Consider the following 13,587-nt stretch of genomic DNA (forward strand, 5'->3'; position numbering starts at 1 on the left):
TCAGTTCCGTGGGACGGTGGGGGGGTGGGGGGATGGTTCGGACAGGCCTGCCCCCACTGCTTAAAAAAATCCTAGAGGAAACACTGCAGACTTCCTTGAGACTTTCCATATACGTTTCCAGGTCTGGAAAATAGTCATTCATAATTCTTTACTTTCCAAACCTGCAGAATCACCATGGGGTAAATAAATGTTACCCTACCTGCACTCTTAGCTGGATGGAATTACAATTTTTCCTCGATATATGAATGTGTAAATGCACATTAAGCAGACTACATAAGAATAAGTATATATACTCTTTTGATCCCGTGGGGGAAATTTTGTCTCTGCATTTATCCCAATCCATGAATTAGTGAAACACACTCAGCACACAGTGAGGTGAAGCACACACGAATCCCGGCGCAGTGAGCTGCCTGCATCAACAGCGGCGCTCGGGGGAGCAGTGAGGGGTTAGGTGCCTTGCTCAAGGGCACTTCAGCCGTTCCTACTGGCCGGGGTTCGAACCGGCAACCGCCCGGTTACAAGTCCGAAGCACTAACCAGTAGGCCACGGCTGCCCCCACATGCGCAGGACAAGCAAATAAACGAGAAAAGCACACCATTTTTCTCTCTCCTTCTCCCTCATACATGACAAAACCAAATTTGTCTTCATTCCCGTTCCTCCTCTCCCTCTGTCTGCACGGGAATGTTTTCACAACACTGCGCTGCATTTCCTTATCCATACTGCAGGTGTCCTGCTGCTCTCCTCTCCAACATGTTTCATAATGGGCGGCTCTGTTCACCCCCCCCCCCACGCCCCCCTTGATTAACGTGATTGATTTGGGCTTCTGAAATGTGCCTGTCACCTTGACTGATCTCCCCATCCTGTGAGTCATCCTCCTCCTTCTCCTCCACCTCTGTTTCTCTCTCTCTGCGTACGTTTTTGATGAACGGCAGTGATGAGCTCTTGACAGAGGAGCAGTTATGGCTTTTTTAATTTAGCCTCTGCTTCCCCCTCCTCGCTCTCCCCTGCGCAGTGACAGAGACGCATGGCGAGGGGGGGGAGGGGGGGGGGGGGCGCTGGACAGTAATGGTGCGTCTCAGTCGTAGATGCCCATTGCCTGTAATACTCCCTCCAATCTCCGCCACCACCCTCAAGAGGTGGTGGTGGTGGTGGGGAGGTGCAGAGAGGAGTGCTGTGGCTGTTTGGTGCGTTTCCTGCGGCGTCTCCTGCGGCGGCCCGAGGTGTGAGGTGTTATTGAGAGCCGGCGCGTTATCTCGTCCCGCGCCCTCCCACTCTCCTCCCCCTGCTTTGATAAAGCTAACTACCACCGGCAGGCTCCTGGGCAGCCATCAGCCACAGCCTCTTGTGTGGGCCATAACTCATCTGCAACACAGCTCTTATCACTCTGCACTCGCTCCCTCCCCAGCCCCACCGCCCCCACACACCCAGCCCAATCCCCCATCTCCGCCACTCATTTCTCTGTGTTCCTGTGGGTCTGAGGTTGACGGTCTCCGCAGAGGGTGTGAATAAGCGAATGAGGCATTGATATATGAACTACGCTATGAGTGTGTCTATTTGTGTGTACGTGCAATTGTGTGTGTGTGTGTGTGTGTGTGTGTGAGTACGCTTATATGTGCTTTCGCACATGTGTGCGCGCACAAGTGTCTGTGCACACATATTTGTGACCATGCCAGGTTGAATTAATGCGGTGTGCTGCGCTTGTCTGGGTGTTACTTTATCACGTGAAGGGCATCGTTACGGCTGCATCTCTGTCTCTTCCACTGCAACCTCCAGCGCCGCACCCCACCCCACCTCACCCCACCCACCAGCCCGCCAGCTTCTGCTCCCATCTACCCGTGCACGCGTACGGCTCTTCCCTCTGTCATCTCGGCCTATCAATCAAAAATGTATTAAGTCCAAAGTGGGGCCGATCAAAGGCAGAATTCCTCCAAGGAGAGGAGATAAGCCCTATCTCATTAATAAGTGCTTCACCATCAGAAGGGGCCAGCACTTCCCACCACACCCATGCTCCTCGCCTTTGATATCTAATTATCCATCCCTTTCACTCCGACACCCTCAGGAGGAGAGCAAAGTGACGGCTCGGCGCTCAGCACCCCGATCACGTGTACGCCGTCGTGCATAAGCACATGTTACATTTGAAGAAAAATGGAGAAATAAAAAATGTGAAAACATGCTGGAGACTTGCACGATCATCCTTTAGAGTGGAGCTCTACTACAGTGCGGAGAGATTCTGTAGCCAAGACTACATACAGTAGCTAGTGTTTGCGTCGACGTGAATGGCTTTGCGCCTGAATGAGTCTGAATGACTAGCCTTTGTTACCCAGTGATGTTACCCAATGACTGCTGACATCCCCCGCTGAACGAAGGCGAAAGGCAAACGACATGCAACGAGATGACACTTGGGCCTGGGCCAAAATGTCAGCGGCTCGTCCCCCTCGCTCAATTTACAATGCAAGAAAGGGGGGGGGGAGATAGTGCAGTATTTTAGCATGTACAATGGAAACATCCACTAGACTGGAGTGGGAATTCAGGGGCTACAGTTTCCTCCTTTCTTTCTTTTTTTTTTTTTTGAAAGATGGATCCATTTAGGGGTGAAGAGAGATGCGAGATACAGAACCATAACAGAGGGATGCTGATTGGAGGAGAAATACGATGGTGAGCTACAGTACAGTGATAGCGACTGCAATGACGAAGAGAGAGAGAGAGAGAAAAAAAAAGACAGAGAAGGACAGAGAGCTGGGGAGTGGAGGGATTGAGAGAAATGGACAAAAGAAAACAGGAGAAATGAAATGGGGTGAGACAGGGAGACAGAAGAAATCAGAGAAAGGTAAAATAGGGGAGAAAGAACGAAAGACAGAAGAAAGAAAGAAAGAAAGAGTGAGGGCCGTTCCCCTTCCCCACCCCACTCCCGCCCCTCCTCCACCCCTGCCTGGCTCTCCTTGGCTTTCTGTAAGAGTAGCTTGGAGAGATAAGGGCTAAAAGGGCCGTCAGTCTGTTTTTGAACAATCTGCTCTCAGTGTGCCTCTCTCTCTCTCTGTCTCATCCCCTTCACTCAGCTACTGTTACTCCCTGGCTAATGGCACCACTCAGATTTCCATTGATGCCGCGGCCGATACAGTCCATCTCAGGCCTGTACAGTTTTACTGACAGGTCCCACGCCAGTGCTCGCTCGGTTTGAGGCCTGACAGCACGGCTGTCTCGGAAAAAAACAACAACACCACAACAAACATACAGTACGGGACTTGGCCATTCGTGTGACTGATGCAAAGCGAGCAAACTATGCAGAATGAATGGACACCACATCGCTATTGCTACAATCCTTTAGCTGAAAGTGAGTGGTGGGCCAAAACTCACACCGATGAGTTTCATCTGCAGCGGTGAAGGAGACAACTTCCCATCCATCTGTATCACTGCGGCAGGCTCACCAAATACAGGCCTGGACTCTCGTTTCACACACAGGCTCCTCATGCATTGCATTAAGCAACCTTAAAATCAGGAGAAAAAAAAAGACACATCACAACATTTGAAATCATTCCTCGGGTGAAATGTGTTAAGTTGCTACAGTCGGAAAGTGCCATGTGCCATTAAGACACACCGTCACGTGCCATAGGGGCCTGCAGGCTGCTGGATTGCCATGTCTGTATTGCTTGGTCATGGCTGTGAGTGTGTGCGTGTGTGTGTGTGGAATGTAGAGCGCACATGGAGGCACAAGCCAGCATTTCTTGTGCCGTGACGACCCCGTAGCAGCGTGACAGGACCGTGATAACGCGGTAAGCGAAAAGATGACTGCGACAACATTTGTAACATTTCGTTAAAGAAAATCCCACACACATTGAGGATTTACATGCTGGTCACCCTGACAAAGTATGCAAACACATAGCCTCTGGGTCCTTGTATAACATTCATGTTTACTAAAAGGAATACATATATAATTACACATATTTAAGCACACACACATACAAAATGACAAACACACACACAAGGATTTGTAATTGTGTGTGTGCACAAGGAGGTACAAATAGAAATTCATGGCGTGTTGCAAACACTACTCCCTAATCACTAAAGGCAGAGCGAAGACAAACACACACACCCGGGACTTAAAACCAGAGAAAAAAATACACAAGAAAATAAAACCCCATGCAGTGAACAAAAACTCAAAGACCCGCTTCAGAGACACGTGCGTCTCTTCATCTTTTTCCATTCCGCCTGTGAACATACTCCTTTTAAACAGCCGTGTGTGTGTGTGTGTGTGTGTGTGTGTGCGCGTGGAACACACACACACAGGTCGCAATGTTTACAAAAAAGGGAGAAATTTTAATCCAATCAGAGACTTTTTTTCTACTTCTAACTTCTCTTTCATTTCAGCTTAGGATTGAAATAAATAATAATGAAACTAATTAAATTATAGAAAATATCATCTTAATGTGTGGCTTTTTAAAGAACAGAAAGGCACACAAGTAAAAGACAAATCCTTCTTGAAAAGGGCTGTGAGAATTAGTTTCTGTGGTTTTAAATATTTCATTAAATTAGACTGTTTTCAATACATATGGCATACTTCTTTGACCATAACATAATGAAATATTTAAAAACAAATGTCATGGAAAACCTTTTATGAATTACTGAGCAAAGTGTTTGCACAGTGTTGTTTCAAAGTTTCAATTGTTTGCTTGATCGTTCGGTGTGTGTGTGGCAGTCATATGAATAACGAAACAGAATGAAGTGCAGTAACATTTAAGCATGAAGAATGCTCAAACTGCCCACCCCCCTCCCCTCTCCACCCTGTGACCTGCAGTTGTTCTGATGGCCGGAGGCTTGAATAACTGTCTGGTGCCAGCCTGCTGGGCCCAGGGGCTTCTGGGAGATGAGGCAAGGGTCGAAAAGAGGGCTACGAGCAGAGAGAGGGAGGGATACATGGAAAGGGAAAAAAGGGGGGCGTGTTAGCAGGAAAAGTAGTTGTTGGAAGGGCGTAGAGAGGGGCTATGGAAAGTGGCAGAAGAACACTTTATTCTCAGCTCATCTTAATACATTTACAGCTGACCTCTGACAGAAGTGATGGCAGAAGTGTGTGTCTGTGTGTGTGTGTGTGTGTGTGTGTGTGTGTGTCTATGGGAATAAGGAACAAACAGTGACTTCAACCCAAACACAAAGAGCTTGTGGAAAACAGAGGAGTGCAGGACAGGTTCACACTCTTACCGATACTAGGCACGATTCCAAAACCTCAATCACCCCTCACACACATAGGGATCCACACCAAGATCAACCTTTAAAGGAACATTCCGGTATTTAGCACTTTAGTTCATCCAAAACAAACCAGAAAAGGGACTCAGAGTGGTGGACACCGAAATTTTGACGATTGGTCCTGTCTCGACTTTTCTGACTCGTTTTGAATCGCTTTTGACTACTCAGTGGCTGCCAACAGGTATACTGTAGTGTAGGCTACTCAAACATGTCCTAAAACAACCCTTAATCGCTTTTAAACTGTGCAACTCACCGAGTGGTTAGTGGTGTTCGTTGATTATTAAAAGCAAATATATCGGCACAATGTATGATTTCCAGCCGTCTTATTTGCTATTGTGGAACTATTTATTCAGACACCTCACAACCGCTCAATATTTGAACCTGAAGCATAGATGGTGGCGCAGTAATATCAACGTGCAATGAGTCTTCCAACAGAAATCAATGGGATTTTACAAAATGGCAAATAAAACACGACATAAACTGTATTTTGCTACGCTACTTTTTTTGGAACATCAACGAACACCACTAACCACTCAGTGAGGTGCACAGTTTTGAAAACGAACGTTAAGGGTTGTTTTAGGACATGTTTGAGTAGCCTACAGTATGCCTGTTGGCAGCCACTCTGAGTAGTCAAAAGCGATTCAAAACGAGTCAGAAATGTCGAGACAGGACGAATCGTCAAAATTTCGGTGTCCACCACTCTAGTTCATCCAAAACAAACCAGAAAAGGGACTCAAAGTGCTAAATACCGGAATTTTCCTTTAAGCCCAAGACAAACTTGGGGATCACACTGATAAGACGTGTTGCTGGTCATGGCACTCACTGTGACTATGTGACTGCCCTTCCTCTCTCTCTCTCTGTCAGACACACAAGAAGAGGCATCCCCCTCAGGGCAGGTTGCTAAGTTCTGACTCTGGGCACATGGGGGGTGGGGGTGAGGGGTGAGGAGGAGGGTGAGAGGGAGAGTGAGGGGCTCCCTGGGTGGTTTGGCCCGGATGACAACGGCAGGCCCTGCTTCAAGAACGGTCTGGTTGTGATTTTGGGTCAGACTCCAAGCTGTTGCTGTCTGATTGTTTTCCCCAGGATTCCTGGGTGAAAGAGGGGTCAGGGGGTGGTTCATTCACTGTGTTCTGGGGAGTGAAGTTGGGAGTGTGTGTGTGTGTGTGTGTGTGTGTGGGGGGGGGGTACTTCAGAGGGAGACACTCACCACCCTATTCCTTTCCAAAAACAAACAAACAATGTTGTCCTCTGGTCTGGCTGGCCTGATCTGATGTGTGCCTCTGGCCAAAATGAAAACTGGCACACTAAAAACATTCAATGCTTTCATGACATGGGGATGCCCTCTAGACATGCCTTAAGAGACAGACTGTGATCAGAGGCAAGAGCATATCGTTTACTAAACAAAAAAAATATCCAACAAGGTAGCTCTGCACCTCATTGAAAATGTGTAAGATTCAGTCTTTTGACCTCAGACACATGCGAGGACACTAACAGAATGAAACTCTAGACAACAAAACAAGACATCTAACAAGAAGCTAACCATCAAGATATCCCTCTCCAAGATCCTTATTCTGTAGACATTTGTCATGTCTTTAAACATGGATGACTCTCCCGTTTGCAAACTGTTGTCACTTGCTAAGTGACTACATTGAGGAGAGGCAGAATATGATTAGGTCTCTGTGAGGTCACTCGGAGGTCAACATAACGCCAGGAAAAAATGGAAGCAGATGGTGGTGGCTGAACGCCTCCGAATCAACGCTTCACATCTTCAGAGCCACATATTTTCTCTGGTTGAGATGAGGGCTTATGTTGGTTTAGGGCTGAAGGTAACTCACATGTTTTCCTGTAAGACCAGACAGTCTGCCGGTGCGACAGGGCTCTCAATGATGAAGAGCAGTCAGTGCTTTTTAAAGTGAGCGCCAACTGTCTGCTTCTACAACTTCACTGCGCTACACGCAAAACATTCTGGAGGGAAAAAAATTATTGCGTAGTACGAGTAATAATTCAGATAAGCAACATTTAAGAAATGACAAATCTTCACTTTTGAGTGAAGCATAGCGACCCAGGGTAGCCACACGCCCACGCACAAACACACACACACACACACACACACACACACACACACACACACTTTCCTCATGCGCAGCAATCCTGTCGTCCGCCTGTCTGCCTTCTCATTTACTTTCATACTTTCTATTTTTGAGTTTTTGTTTGCTTGTTTTTTTCTTATCACGCCATCTGGAATTCAACTCCATGGTTCTGATAAACATGGGCACCATTCCGTCTCTCTCTCTCTCTCTTTTTCTCTCTCTCTCTCACTCTCCTTCTGCTGTGCCCAGATGTAATTGTGATTTAACAGAAGCATGACGGTGAGGGCAGAAGACATTCAGCATGTGAAAACAAACAAACACGACACCAACATAAATAAATTTGAAATATGTACAGCATCTTATCATCAGAAAACAACACATACACACACACAAACACATCCAGAATGATATGTGTTTCTGTGTGTGTGTGTGTGTGTGTGTGTGTGTGTGTGCGTGCACATGTGTGTGTGTAATCGGGAACCTAAGAAACAACTTCCTTGTCCTCCTTGATTAGGAGTTAAGAGGATGACCTTCTCTCACAGGGGTCAATACAGAGCTGCTTTCTAAAGCAGCCTGACCCCCCGAGGGCTGGTTTGTGCTCCGCTCCACGCCGAGCCGAGCCCAGCAGACTACTGTACACTGTGCCAGCATGGAGGAGGGCCCCAGCAGAAGGCACGTCTCACTCGGTGCAATCAACCCTCCATTAACTCTCACAGACGAACAACACCGCATTAAAAAAAGGGTGTAGGAATGAGAGAATGACAGGAGGGGTAGAGGGACACATAAAAAGATGGAAAGAGAATAAGACATGTGAGATATGGACAAGTATATAGAAATATATGGATAGTTTTTTGTTTTTACAGAAAGAGGGGGGAAAGCATGAAGCTGCTTAAATAAAGATAAGAAGTAAATACCAGAGAAATAGTAAGCACAGGAAAAAAGTTGTGAGAAGAGAGAAAATAAGGAGCGAAAAATTTGAAACAGAGAAATAGTGAGTGAGAGAGAGAGAGAACGAGAGTGAGGGTGTGACTCACATGGCTGTGCATGGCAGCTAAACTGAACTTTATTAAGAAATAAAGAACAGAGAAAAAGTAAACACAAGAGAAAAGATGTGAGAAAAGAGAGAAAACAGGGAGCGAAAGAAGAAAGAGAGAGTGAGAGAGAGAGAATAAGAATGAGAGTGAGGGTGTGAGTCGCATGGCTGCGTGGCGGCTAAACTGGGTCAGATAAAGTGCGCGGCGTCGGCGGCAGCAGCAGCAGCAGCCATGTGGGCGCTCGCGGCAGCGGCGGTCAGGTGTGTCCAAACAGCGGCGGCGTGAGACAGACAGGCGGGCCGACTGGCGTCAGCGACCACACGCGTGTCCCCCGTCGCGCCAGGCCTGGCCGCACGCCTCCGAGGGGGCCCGCATACCGCCGCTCCCACACACTATGCGTGCGCACAATGGGCGCTCAGTCTCCCGCATCACGCACCAGCGGCGCCAGCAATGCCAAAAATTCAAACGGGGACAAAAGGTAAAACACGGCGAGGGAGTGGGGAGGAGAGGCTGCAGGCCAGCAGAGAGACGTGGGGAGGGGTAACAAGGTAGAAGTAGGGGTCCTGGGGCCCCAACATGAAGCCCAGCAGAGAGACGTGGGGAGGGGTAACAAGGTAGAAGTAGGGGTCCTGGGGCCCCAACATGAGGCCCAGCAGAGAGACGTGGGGAGGGGTAACAAGGTAGAAGTAGGGGTCCTGGGGCCCCAACATGAGGCCCAGCAGAGAGACGTGGGGAGGGGTAACAAGGTAGAAGTAGGGGTCCTGGGGCCCCAACATGAGGCCCAGCAGAGAGACGTGGGGAGGGGTAACAAGGTAGAAGTAGGGGTCCTGGGGCCCCAACATGACACTTGCCGTCTCTACTCACAGAGTTGTGTGCTCACACATACACAGATATTGGCTACTTACATTTCTACACATAGACACAGACAAACAGACCCACACACACACACACACACACACACACAAACACACACAGAAAATTCACACACACAGAGTGATCAAAGCATACTGATCAGCAGTCACACTAATGCACATGGACCTCTGTAACTGCTCATCTTCAGGCCTGTCTGTCTATCTCCTGCACTCCTTACCAATGGATTAAATTTCAAATGGGCTTGTCATGATGTGCTCTGTCAATGGCCTCTCCCCTGTGTATGGGTTTAAATAAAGCCTGGGACTGTTCCTACCTTCCAAACCAAGCAGTTCCCCTGAACGGCATGTTATTATAGTGACTGAAATTTGTTCAGATGCAATTACCATACTTGATACATTTAGTTGAGAATACGCCATGTATGAAATTACAGGTAAATGTTTTTGAAGTTAAAATGTTTAATGTATATATATATATATATATATATATATATATATATATATAATAAAATGAACTACATATAAGTAGAATAGTAGAACAGAAGTAGTACATAAACAAGTAGTACATAAACATATAAGACTGTTGAAATAATGGATTCTGTGCCCTGAAAAAAATGGTAAAAAAATGTTTTTCTCAAAAAGAAAGTTTTAGTGTGCTTTTGTTTGATTCTGCACAGGGCTGGATGAAGAGATTGGGAATAGTGCCACACCACTTCATGACCTAATTAATTTCAGAATTACACCAAAAATAGTTACATAAACAAACTTCAGAAAGCGGGGAAAAATAAGGGCCAATGTGTGATAAATTGGCATTTTTCTCTTTAGAAAATACTGATGGAGATGGTGTAGTTCTATTTGACTTCATCCAGCCTGGTTCTAAGCATTGCAGGGGAGTATGCGCATTAGTGTGACTTATGGCAACTCAAAATCCGGATGTCCACTTATGAATAGTTTGAGTTTGACAAAACAGGCAACCTGTGAATTTTTGTGCAACCTCATGTTAATTGATTTTTGCAGTGACCAATCTCTTAAGACAGTAAGCCCCAAATATGTGGACGCTTTTACCACACGTAGGCCATCATCTAAGTAGCCTATGGGTGACAAGTTTGACTTGATTTTTATTTTTGTGAATCACAGTTGCATTGAGAGACCATTCAAATAGCTTGCTATTTTTGGCATTTGCTTCATTCATGAATGATTATAAAGGTAGTGCTGGCTGTTTCTAACAAAATACAGGCACTGACATTGTGTGGCCTAATAGTCTACTTCATCCTACGCCCCCAAATCGTGCAGGTTTTAGTTACAATCACCTTCCCGTCAAGGCTCCATGAAATAGCCCACTAAAGAAAGTAGCCTAGACATCCTGAAGAAACGTTAGAATATTGAGAGGGAACACAAAATGAACCCACTTTAGCTAGCATATAATGCTTCCCTGCCAGGCATTACATTTGATAAGTAATAGCCTATAATGTTAAGTGACTGAATCGAGGAATATTATTTAGGCTACACGTTGATTGACCTCTTCAACGTGGTCATTTTCTAATTAGACAAGGCGATATTGTGTTTAACCACCAGATATCCTCAGGAAACAAAGTAGTCAAAGGACAAGCCAGTAGCAACTACAAAACATATACTTACACAAGCACCTGGCATTCAATTCGTGTCGTTGGTAAAGCGCCATGCTTTTTGCTTGAGGTCTAAGCTTCTTAATATTTATTTGGGCCTCTTCAACATGTGAACATGTGCCTTGATTGTAATCTTCTGCTGCCATCTTGTGGTGAATAAACATATTGACACGAGACTCAATTTATGTAGGGTAAATTTGAGTTTTTAAAAAGAAAGTCAAATTAGTCTAAAACTGACTCACAGCACAAACTAGAGTAGAGAGGACATTATCCACATGTATATATTGCCAGGTTATTTTAATTACTCACCAATATTAATGCAACAACAACCAAGACACATTGAGACAAGATCCTTCATAATATATGACAATGGGAGTTCTAACTTCTAGAATTTTTTTTAGACTACCAGTCCAGCAAACTAAAATATTATTGTGAGACAGAAATATTGTGAATATTAAAACATTTCATATATCATGCATATCAGAGACAAACACCTGGAAAACATGTTCTTGATGATATTGCTTGAAATATATTTCACAACATGTAGAATAAACTTATATATTGTTTGATACAGGGTCTGATGGTTGGTTCCTCCCACACCTTCAGTCACTCAGGAGCACATCTGGTCTGAATTAACACGGCTTAGAACCTCCCCAGCCCCCCAGATTTCCCAACTCCCTCTAAGAAAATCCAGCTCAACTCCTGAACTTCCGACATGACTTGGGTCAGCGCTTGTGTCCTCGACCCACAAGGAAACACATCACAGGCATCTGATGAAATGGAAATGGACTGCATTTATATAGCGCTTTTTTCAACTCCTGCGAGCACCCAAAGCACTTTAAATTCTCATGCCTCACATTCACCCATTCACACACACACACCAATGGCGGAGGCTGCCATGCAAGGCGCCAGCCTGCTCATCGGGAGCACTGGGGTTAAGTGTCTTGCTCGTGGACACCTCAACAGGGTCAGGAGGAGTTGGGCTTGAACCAGCAACCTTCCTGTTGCTGGACGACTCCTCTACCGCCTGCTGCCCCTGATTAGGGCTGTAGAGAAAAAACACACTGTAGAAATCGCACGCACACATGCACACACACAAATACAATCTCTGTCTCTTTCTCTCTCTCTCTCTCACACACACACACACACACACACACACACACACACACACACACACACACACACACACACACACAGGCTATTGCTGCATGGGTTCACCCAATAACCAATGTCTCAGCTCCCGCGATAGGCAGTCTGCGCTTTTTCCTCCCTGCAGCCTGTTTGTACATACATGTATGCCTGAGGTGGGCGCAAAAATGTTAGTACATCTGGCCCTGAGCACTCACTCAACCTCAGCTGCTCTCCAAATATGCATTGTGTTACTGACATAAAAATAGCTGTTACATTACATTACAGGTAATGATTTATGTCCTTCGTGTGTGTGTGTGTGTGTGTGTGTGTGTGTGTGTGTGTGTGTGTGTGTGTGTGTGTGTGTGTGTGTGTGTGTGTGTGTGTCTGTGTCTGTGTGTGTGTGTGTGTGTGTGCGTGTGCATGTGTGTGTATCATATGTGTACTGCATATGAAATAGATTTAAATTGTGTAAAAATGTTATGCAAACCAGTTATGGAATTGTATTATACTGTCTCTGGCAGTCCAGAATATGACAGATAGTGGCAGTATCTAGCAGAGAGTGTAAGTTTGACTGGAAGAGGAGATGTCATTCCAAACATATATCCTCATTTCACCTATGTTACACTGTGACCATGCTGTCTGGATATTGTTATGAGTATGACTCCATAAAATGATTATAATCTCCAGTATCTCCTCTATAAACATTTGATTCTCAGTGCATGCCTGAAAGCAGCTGCAACGCATACTTTGCATGAGTGTTTGTTTGTGGGAAAGTGATGTCTAGGTGTGAAGTATTTTTGAGAAGCTTTTTTTATCCCCTCTGATGACCCTTGGCCATAATATAACAATAAACAATATTTGCTATTATGTTTTAGGTGGTGGTGTTGAGGTTGAGCATGCATACACAACTATCCTGTTTCACACGTCATAGTCTGGCTGTTGCCTGCCCGTCCCGGTCCCACCGGGTTTGGTGACACAGAGGGGAGGGGAGCCACACCCATGGACTGGTCGAGATGCAACGTCTGTCTGACCCGAGAACGCAGTGCTGCCTGAATCACTCACGCACACGCATACACACACACACACACACACACACACACACACACACACACACAAACACACACACACACACACACACACACACACACACACTCACACTGGATAGTGTTAACACACAGATAGAGAGGACGCCTGTCCTGTGTCTTATACTCTCAACCCCATGGGAGTGCTGACATTAGGACCTCTTGGGGAAACAATACATATATTTGGGACAGACACTTTTGTGTTTGTGAAACATTTGACGGCACAAACTTTGTAGATTTTACAAAAAAAACAAAACAATTTATGTTATGATCAAAACACAATGTTTATGTCTAACGCAGTGCATGTAGGCCTAGGTTCTTGAAAACTCGTACACCAATCATATGTCCGGCCACAAGCTGGGAGATGATCATGCTTTTATAAAGGCACATACACTGATGCATTGTGCTGTTAGCAATACTGTAATGGGACAGCGCTTCAGTTTACAGTCTTCAGTCTTATTAAGTCTAATTTACGATCTTCTCTCACTCTATTACGTTTGCTTTATCCATTAAGTAGG

Source organism: Alosa pseudoharengus, unplaced genomic scaffold, assembly GCF_046254945.1.
Source record: "Alosa pseudoharengus isolate Yale_2024_CS ecotype anadromous, Long Island Sound unplaced genomic scaffold, YU_APseudo_1.1 YU_APseudo_1.1_scf_5, whole genome shotgun sequence".
NCBI classification, from domain to species: domain Eukaryota; kingdom Metazoa; phylum Chordata; class Actinopteri; order Clupeiformes; family Clupeidae; genus Alosa; species Alosa pseudoharengus.